Here is a 10,506-nt window from a genome sequence, read left to right as displayed (position 1 = left end):
AAGAAAACAAAAATCCTCACAACTGGACCAATAAACAACATTCTTATCAATGGAAAAAAGATTGACATTTTCAAGAACTTTATTTTTCTTGGATCAACTATCAAGACTCACGGAAGTAGCAGTCAAGTTGTGCAGGTCAGTGTGCATGCACAGTAGAAACTTCAGTTGTGGGTGGGGGTATCTATTCGCTCAGGCCTGTCCTGTAGTCACCACTGTGGAGGTGTTCAGATAGATATTGATAAATTAATGGAAGAAAGATTTTCATCTCTGAAGGACAGCTAGGGATCTGCATATACACAGCATAATTCTCAAAATAACTGCATTCTTGTATATAGTTGTTGGTGCTGGTTATTGTCTTATATGTTGGGGTTTTACAAGGTGCCAATGTGATTTGTCTGTGTATCTAGACCTGCTGTCTCTTGTTAAGTGAAGCAGGAATAAAGGATCCTGCCCAGATCAATTTCTGAATGCTTATCTTCTAAGTCCCAGAGTCAGATGTCATAAGAAGCAGCCAAAGGATTAGCATGTGGGGCCCCTCGGGCTTTCAGGGCTTTCCTCTTTGTATTGTGGGAAAATTGTACCCTGTGGGTACAATGCTGGACCCTTTTGGGGGTGTGCTTCCACCTACCTGAAGGTGTCCAGGCTGGGCAGAGAGTGTGTGACAGGGGAGAGTAAGAAAGGAATGTGAAAAAAACCATCACACTTCTATTGCCAGATGCTACTCCATTGTGTTAGTGCTGTATCAGCCTGGCTGTGGCCCCACCCTCCAATGTTAGCTCAGGCTGAAGGGCCCGTTGGCAGAATCCCAAAGAATTAAAAAATTGTCATGTATTCCCTCCACAGTCAGATTTTCCATCTGTGGACACTGAAACCTGATGCTCCTCACTATATTTTAGATCTAAATCACTGGAACTGTTCCAGCAAAGCACCTTCTCAGAAGGCCAAATGCCTTCACACCTCTGCCAAGGCGCCTTTCCTGCCTGTCTCTGCTTCTCCTGCTTCCCTGCATCTGTTTTTGAATTATAGACAGCAAAATTTTATTTACATGTGATATTAATGATATTGTTTAATGATTTCCACATTCAATTGGGTCACCTTTCTTTGAAATTGGTACAAATATGGATTACTTTCACCAAGTTGGTGAAATAGCTGTAGTCCATATTTCTTGGCATTAACAATGCTTCCCAAACTGCATTTATTTGTGAAAATTTTCAGTTTTTATTCAATCAATTTCTGGAAATTATTTTCTGTCAATGTATTCAGCGCAGCTTGAACTGCTATTTTTAGTACCATTGTTCATGATTATATGGTACATCTTGAAATGTTTGCACATTGAATAATTTTTCAGTACATGGTTTCTATGTATTATATCTATCTTCTTGTGTTATTCAATATATCGCACATATTGCTGTTGTTAGGTGCCATCAGTTCAGTTCTGACTCATAGCAACCTTATGTGGAACAGAATGAAATTCAGGCTGGTAATGAACCATACTCACAATTATTGTTAGTCTTGAGCCCATGATTGCTGTCATCATGTTAACCCAACTCATTAACATCTTCCTCTTTTTCTCTGACCATCTTTTTTAGCAAACATTATAGCCTTCTCTAAGGACAGGTCACTCCTGATAATATGTCCAAAGTATGAGTAAGGAGGACTCTTCATTCTGACTTCTCAGGGGCATTCTGGCTGTACTTTTCCAACATAAATTTGTTTGTTCTTCTGTAAGTTCATGGTACTTTTAGTATTGTTCTCCAAAAATATACCACAAATGTATCATTTCATTTATGACCTAATTAATTGTTCAACTTTCACTTGAATATGAGGCTGTAGAAAATACTATGGCTTGAGTCACATGTATATTAGTATTCAAAATGATATATTTGCTCTTGAATACATTGAAGAGGAATTGTACAGCAGATTTGCCTAACACAATATGTCATCTGATTTCATGTCAATCTGCTACTTCCATGAATAGTGATAGTAGATCCAAGTAAAATGAAGTGTGAATCTGAGCAAAAACCACAACAGTGGTTTCTACATTTTTACTGTCATTGTTGCTAGGTGCCTTTGAGTTGGTACCTACTCACAACAACAGTATGCACAACAGAAATAAACACTACCTGGTCCTGCACCAAACTCACAATTATTGCTATGCTTAGCCCATTGCTGCTGCCATTGTACCAGTCCATCTCGTTGAGGGTCTTCCTCTTTTCATTGACCCTCCACCTCACCATGCATGATGTCCTTCTGGTCCCACCTAAGTCCTAATATGAGAGAAAAAGTCTGGCCATTCTGACTTCTTTTTTTTTTTTTTCATTCTGACTTCTAAAGAGCATTCTGGTAGTACCTTTGTTCAACAAAAAAATGTTTGTTCTTCTGGCAGTCCATAGTACCTTAAAAATTCTCCTCTAACATACTATCTCAAATGCATCGATTCTTCTGTGGACTTCCTTACTCCTAGACCAACTTTCACATGAATAAAAGCCTATTGAAAATACTATGGCTTGGGTTAGATGCACCTCTACTCTCAAACTGACATCTTTGCTCTTAAACACGTTAAAGTGATCTTGTGCAATAGATTTCCCTAATGCAATATGTCAGTTGATTTCTTGAATGCTGATTCCATGAGTTCTGGTGGTATATCTAAGCAAACTGAAGTATTTGACAAGCAAGGTTGTAACATCTGCATATCGCCGGTTGTTAATGAGACTTCTGTCACTCCTTCCAACACTTTCTTACTCGTGTAATTGAGCTTCTCTAATTATTTGCTGGTGTAGTGCTGTGGGTTAATGCATTGGACTGCAAGGTCAGTTTGAACTACAAGGTTGATGGTTCAAACCTATAAAGAGAACTATAAAGCGACCTATAAATGGTCGCTGTGAGTTAGAATGGACTTGACAGCATTTAACAACAATTATTTGCTCAGCATGCAGAATGAATAAGTATGGTGAAAGAACACAAAACTGGCACACATCTTTCCTAATTTTAGACCATTCTGTAACCCCTTATTCTATTCAAACAATGCCTTATGATCCATTTACTGATTACTTATGATTGTAATGAAGGATTCTGGAATATTCATTCTCAGCAATGTTGTCCATAGCTTGTTATAATCCACATAGTCAACAGCCTCTGCATAGTCAATGGTGGTTATCCACAGAGGAGTCAGTCAGTTACAACTCACAGAGCTCCTTTTCCATAATCTATAACGTACAGCTAAATATCTTTCTGATATTTTCTGCTTTCAGTCAATATCCATCTGACATCAACAGTGGTTCCATGTTCTCAACTTAATCCAATTTGAATCTCTGGCAATTCCCTGTCAATGTACTTCTGAAGCAATGTATGAATTAGCTTTAGTAAAATTTACTTGCATGCAATATTAATAATATTGTCTGATGATTTAGAGAAATCATTGTGTCACCTGTCTTTGGAATGGGCATAAATATGAATCTCTTCCATTCAGTTGGCCAGGTAGTTGTCTTCCAAATTTCTTGGCATAGATGAATGAGTGCCCCCAGTGCTGCATCATTTTATTGAAACATTTCAGTTTGTATTCCATCAGTTCCTCGGAACTTGTTTTTTGCCAATGCCTTTAGTGTACCTTGAATTTCTTCCTTCAGTATCATTGATTTTGGAACATATGCTATCTCTTGAAATAGTTGAACAGCTGCCATTTCTTTGTGGTACAACGATTCTGTTTATCCCATCCATCTTTTTTTTATACTTTCTGCATCATTCAATATTTCACCCATAGAGTCCTTTAAAATTTCAAGTCAAGGCTTGAATTTTTTTTTCAGTTTCCTCAGCTTGAGAAATACTGATCAGATTCTTCACTTCTAATTTTCTAACTCCAGGTCTTGGAACATTTTATCATAATATTTGACTTTTTCTTCTCAAGCTGCCCTGTGAAATTTACTTTCAACTCTCTGACCTCCTCAATTCTTACATTTGCTTTAGCATATCTACTCTGGAAAGCAAGCTTCAGACTCTCTTCAAACATCCATTTTGGTCATTTCCTTCTTTCATGTCTTCTTAATGACCTTTTGCTTTCTTCCTGTATAATCTTTCCATATCTCTTCTGGTCTTCGGCCACTAGTGTCTTCTTCACTTTCAGCAAGCAAGTTTATATCACCTGCATATTGCAGTTTGTGATAATCTCTAAATTCATGCCGAATATGTTCAACATCATATTTTGGATATACTGGACTTATTTTAATTTTCTTCAGCTACAGTCTGAACTTACATATGAGCACCTAGCCTGATTTTGTCTGATGATATAGAACTTTTCCACTTTCTTTTTCTGCAGATGTAGTCAATTTTACTTCTGTGTATTCTTTGTAGTGAGGTCCATGTGATTAGATGCCTATTACATTATTTTAAAAATGCATTTGAAATGAAACAGTCACTGATATTGCAAAATCCTATCATGTGATTTCCAGCATCATTTCTCTCACCAACGTCATCTACTCCAATGATCAAACATTCTCTGTTTCCAACCTTTGCATTCCAATCACCAGTAATTATTAATGCATTATGATACTATGTTTGATCAATTTCAGAAGAAGTTGGTAGAATTTTTCAATTTCCTCATCACTGGCTTTATTGGTTAATAGCTCTGGTAGCGTAGTGCTTACAAATCAGGCTGTGAACCTTAAGGTCAGCAGTTTGAAACTACCAGCTGTTCCGCGGGAGAAAGATGAGGCTTTCTGCTCCCATAATGATATACAGCCTCAGAAACCCTGTACAGGGTCGTTATGAGTTTGTTCCGACTCCACGGCACATAACAACAGCAACCATGTGAATTTGAATAATAGTTGTAATAACTTTAATTACAAGTCTTCCTTGAAGACTTATGGATATTATCCTATCACATAAAGCGCTGTACTTCAAGATAGATCTTGAAATGCTCTTTTTGATGATGAATGGGACACTATTCCTCTTCAATTTAGTATTACAGTCATAGAAACCATGTGACTGTCAAATTCAAAATGGCTAATACCAATCTATTTCAGCTCACTAATGCCTAGGATATCGATCTTTATATATTCCATATGTTTTTAACAACTTCCAATATTCCTAGACTTATACATTCCATGTTCTGATTTTAGTGAATGTTTACAACTGATTGTCCTCTGTTTTAGTTGTGCCCTGTCAGCTAATAAATGTCCTGAAAGCTTAATTCATTCTCCTCATTATTGTCAATTCTAGTTCTTCCCCAATTGTATTATGAGTGTCTTCCAACCTGAAAGTTTATCTTCTGGCACTATATCTAACATTATTCTAGTGCTCTTCATCATGTTTCAATATTCAAGATTCTGTTGCTATTTGACAGTGTTCCACTGCTATTCATAAGTTTTTAATTGACTAAATATTTTGAAGTAGACCACCTCTCATTCATCTTAGTCAATCTTTGTCTAAAAGCTCAGCTAAATCTTTTATAACATGGGTGACCCTGCTGGAATTTAAATTGCCTTTGGCAAATCTTCCAGAGTCACATCAGCATGCAAGCCACCACAGTATGACAAATTGACAGGAAAGTGGAAGTTTCTCCATTTATCATGATGTCATTTACTGGTCCAGTTGTGAGGAGTTTTATTTTCTTTACATTTAAGTGCAACCTATATTGAAGGCTGTTGTTTTTTATCTTTATCAGTACCTCTTTGCTTTACACAGGCAAGATTGTATCAACTGCATATCGTACTTTGTAAAAGAATCTCCAGTGCTCATACCATGTTCTTCTCCAAACAATCCAATATTTCAAAATATTTTCTAGCATACACATTGACCAAATAAGGTGAAAGAACACCACACTGATTCACACCTTTAATTTTGGAAATACTGCCTCTTGGTCTATGTACAGGTTCTTCATGAGTACAATTAATTATAGCTTTTGTTGGCAGTCAATAAAGCAAAGGTAAACATCTTTCTGGTATTCTCTGCTTTCAGCTAAGATCCATTGGACATCAACAATGATACCCTTCACTCCAAGTCTTCTTCTAAATCTGGCTTGAACGTCTGGAAGTTCTCTATCAATCTATACTTGCAACTGTTTCTGTATTACCTTTAGTAAAACTTTATTCACAAGGGATATCAAAGATATTGCCCGATGTTTTCTGCATTCCGTTGGGTCACCTCTCTTTGGAATGGGCATACATATGGATCTCTTCCAATTAGTTGACCAGATAGTTGTCTTCCAAATTTCTTGGCAGAGATGAGTGATTACCTCCAGTGCCACCTCACCTTCTTGAAACATTTCATTTTTATTCCATCAATTCCTGGTGCCTTGTTCTTTGCCAATTCCTTCAGTACAACTTTGACATGTTTTCAGAATCATTGGCTCTTGATCATATGCTACCTCCTGAAATGGTAGAACATCAAACACTTCCTTTTGATAGAGTGAATCTGTGTATCCTACCATCTTCTTTTGATGCTATCTACATCATTCAATAATCTGCCCATAGAATCCTTTAATAACAAATGTCGAGGCTTGAATTTTTTCTTCAGTTACCCCAACTTGAGAAATGCTGAGAGTGTTCTTCCCTTTTGGTTTTCTGACTCCCGATCTTTGCACATTCCATTGTAATATTTGGCTTTGTATTTTAGAACTGACCTTTGAAATTTTCTGTTCAGCTTTTGTACCACCTCATTTATTCCATTTGCTTTAGCATCTGTTTCTGAGTTGATTCATTTAGAGTTCTATGTTTTTACAAACATAATTAATCCTGTTATCACTTAAAACTGAGTCACATCAGCATCTTCTCCCAATTTTTCTTACCCATCTATCATAAAAAGTAATTGTAGAGAGTTGCAAAAACAGGTCTAGAAGACACATAATAGTTCTCAGCACTGCCATGTTTTATAAATCTTTTATCTACGAAACTCTGGAGACATGCTTTGCACATAATAGATTTTCAATAAAAATATTTTTGATGAACATGATAAAGTGCATGGTGATTTTTTTGGTCACACTAACCTTATGCAAAATTAGAAAAAGTAAAAAATAAAATAAAGCTGTATTTTACTTATACACTCTGCTCACGCTTTATGAATTTCACTCACAATTCTGCTCAGCCTCTATCTTCTTATACAGTGTAACTCAACACATGTATTTATTGAGCATCTATGTATTCTGTATTGTATAATATTTATTTTGCTCAATATTTTTTAGGCTTTAAATATACAAACAGAATAGAAATCTGCAATAACCCTGTGTTCAGTGTCAAGAATAAGTCCTAACTAATAGGCTTAGCAATTTGTGTTCTAAAGAAGTTAAACAAGGTATATATATGTTGCTCTTGTTATTAAGTGCCGTCATATTGGTTTTGACTCATAGCGAGCCTGCCGTAGGGTTTCCAAGGAGTGGCTGGTGAGTGTGAACTGCTGGCCTTGCAGTTCAAATTGACTTTGCAGGCTAGCATATTAACCCACAGTACCACACCAAGACTCCATAATACACATAATTATATAATATTTATGTGTTGTGTACGTAATACAGGTGTTACATTGATGAAAAAAGCACTGGACTGCAAGGTTAGCAGTTCAAATTCACAAGCTGAGCTCCTCTGATACCCTATACAGTGTCGCTATGAGTAGATACCAACTTGTTGGCACTTAACAAAAAAATACATTATGTACATGTGTTGTTCTTGTTGTTGTTAGGTGCCATTGAGTTGGTCCCAACTCACAGCGACTTTAACTGCCTAGTCATGGGACAACCTCACAATCGTTGCCAGGCTTGAGCCCATTGATGCTGCCATTTTGACAATCAATCTCGCTGGGAATGTTCCTCTTTTACTCAGACCCTCCACCTTACCAAACATGATCTTCTCTCTAGCGACTGGTCCCTCCTGACAATATGTCCAAAGTATGAGAGACAAATTTGGCACTCCTGGCCTCTAAGGGTCAATCTGGCTGCACTTCTTCCAAAATGGATCTATTGGTTCTTTTGGCAGCCCGTGGCACTTTCAATAATCTCTTCCAACACCACAACTTGAAAGCATCAAATCTTCTACTTATGTATGTATATGTATGTATACATATACATACATGGTGGTGGTTATGTGCCATGGAGTCAGTCCCGACTCATAGAGCCTGATTCATAACCACTACGCTACCAGAGCTCCATATATATATATATGTATAGTTGTTAGGTGCCATCGAGTCGATACTGACCCATAGCGATCTTGTGCACAGCAGAACGAAACACTGCCCAATCCTGGGCCAACCTCACTACTGTTGCCACACTTGAGTTCATCGATGCTGCCACTTGGCGAATCCATCTCGTTTGGCAGCCCATGGCACTTTCAATATTCTTCTCCAATACCATAACTCAAAGGCATCAGTTCTTCTATGGTCTTCCTTATTCACTGTTCAGCTTTCACATGCATATGAGGTTATTGAAAATACCATGGCTTGGGTCAGGCGCATATGCCCTCAAGCTGACATACATATTTTTGTAGTTGTTTTAGTAGAGGCTGAGGAGTCAATTCCAACACTATGCACAACAGAATGAAACACTCTCCTATTAATTGCCATCCTCACAATCATTATTATATTTGAGTCCATTGTTACTGTCACTTTATTAAACCATTTCGTTGTGTTTCCCCCCCTATTTTCCAATAACCCTCCACTTACTAAGCATGATTTCCTTCTCCTGAGACAGGTCCCTCCTGACAATGTGTTCAAGGTACCAGAAATGAAGCCCCACCATCCTTACTTCTAAGGAGCATTTTATCTGTACCTTTACAAGATGGATTTGTTTTTTTCTTCTGGGAATCCACGGTCCTTTCAGTATTTTTCTCCAACATTGTAATTCAAATGGATCTATTCTTCTACAGTGTTCCCCAGTAATAGTTTCAGTGCCTTTAAAGAAAAGCACCTCATTCCTAGGCATTATATCCTATGATTTTCAATGGCTAATATTTCAGACATGGTTTGATCCTCCTATTTTTTTGGTCTGGAAGTCCCTCTGAGATTTGTCAACCATGGGTGACCCTCATGGTATTTTAAATACCTGTGGTATAGCTTGTGCAACACACAACCCACTACAGTATAAAAAATTGACAGATGTGTGGTGGAATACTAACATATAAAAGAGGATAAAATCCATTTCAAATGAAAATGAAAAAAACAAACACATTTTAAAAGGCAATTATGCTCATTTAAAAAATATATATATATATATATTATTGTGAGTTATGTGATAGTTTACATGGGAGAACATTAGTTTTACATTCATCCTATCATATATTGTTTCATTGCCATGGCTACAATCCCTTCCATGCATCATCAACCAACCAAAGGGTATGCCCTACAAGCCTGCCCATGGGTTGTCAGCACACAACCCCTTTCCCTCTCTGGGTCTAGAGACCCCACCCACTTCAACTCTCCACATCATCATCTCTGCCTCCATCTCTGGTGTCACTGTTTCTCTGGTTAGAGTCCCACACTCTGCTCTTCTCCCTTAATGGTCCCAGGGACCTCTACTTTTAAAATGGAATTTCAATTACTCCCCTCCTTTTGCTACAAAATGTGTACCTTTACATTTCCAATCCTCACAGTCAGTACTGATAACAATTATTCATTCTTGTACCACAAGAGAACTATCCCCATCTCCTTTCATCAGTTCCGCACAGACAAATTGGATAGCATAGTGGTTACAAGTCGAGCTGCCAAGCTCAAGGTCAGCAGTTCAAAACTACCAGCAGTTCCGTGGGAGAAAGATGAGGCGTTCTGCTCCCATAAAGATTTACAGCATCGGAAACCTTGCACAGGGTCACTATGAGTCGGAACTGACTCCACCGTACTTAACAACAACAACAGTGGAGATTCTGCCACCCTCTGTGCCCTCTGGATCTAGGCTCCCTCTTGAAAGCTTGTAAGCAAGTCATCTTTTGCCTTTGTAGCATCCCCCCTGCTCATGTTGGGTAGCCAATATCCAAGTTGCCCATCCCTGTCTACACTGTGTATGAAGGGGATGGGAATAATACTTACTGTAATGATTTGTTCTCTCTTTTGAGCTACTGCATCCATAGGTGTAGGTCAGGTTCATTAAATGGTATCAGATTACTTTTTTTTTCCTCTTCTTTCTTCTTCTAGTTGAGCTCTGATCATCCAATCATTGAAGCCAGGCCAAGTGGGTATTATCTGCAAGTGTGGGTATACTTATGCATTTGCCCTCTCTTCCTATCAGCTGGGAACTTTACTCTCCATTCTAGTCCTCTGCTGCTATGTCACTGACTCTTGGCCCAAGAGTCCCCAGGTCTTGCCACACTGCTGGCCAACCATGTCTCCACCCAGGTTCCCAGGAATCTATAGAACATTGTAGGACTTAGCTCACAGTCTCATTGCTGTTTTTCCCTCATTTCCCCTTATCTTTGACGAATGTGTTCACCATTCAGAGGGCATGTCTGTTCATGTATTCCCATTGAGATTTAGACTTGGAAGGGGGTTTGCCCTGAGGGGACCCAACCACTTAACCTTGATGTCTCCTGTGCAAGC

Source organism: Chrysochloris asiatica, unplaced genomic scaffold (genome assembly GCF_000296735.1).
Source record: "Chrysochloris asiatica unplaced genomic scaffold, ChrAsi1.0 scaffold00189, whole genome shotgun sequence".
NCBI lineage: Eukaryota > Metazoa > Chordata > Mammalia > Afrosoricida > Chrysochloridae > Chrysochloris > Chrysochloris asiatica.
This window is presented reverse-complemented; position numbering follows the sequence as displayed.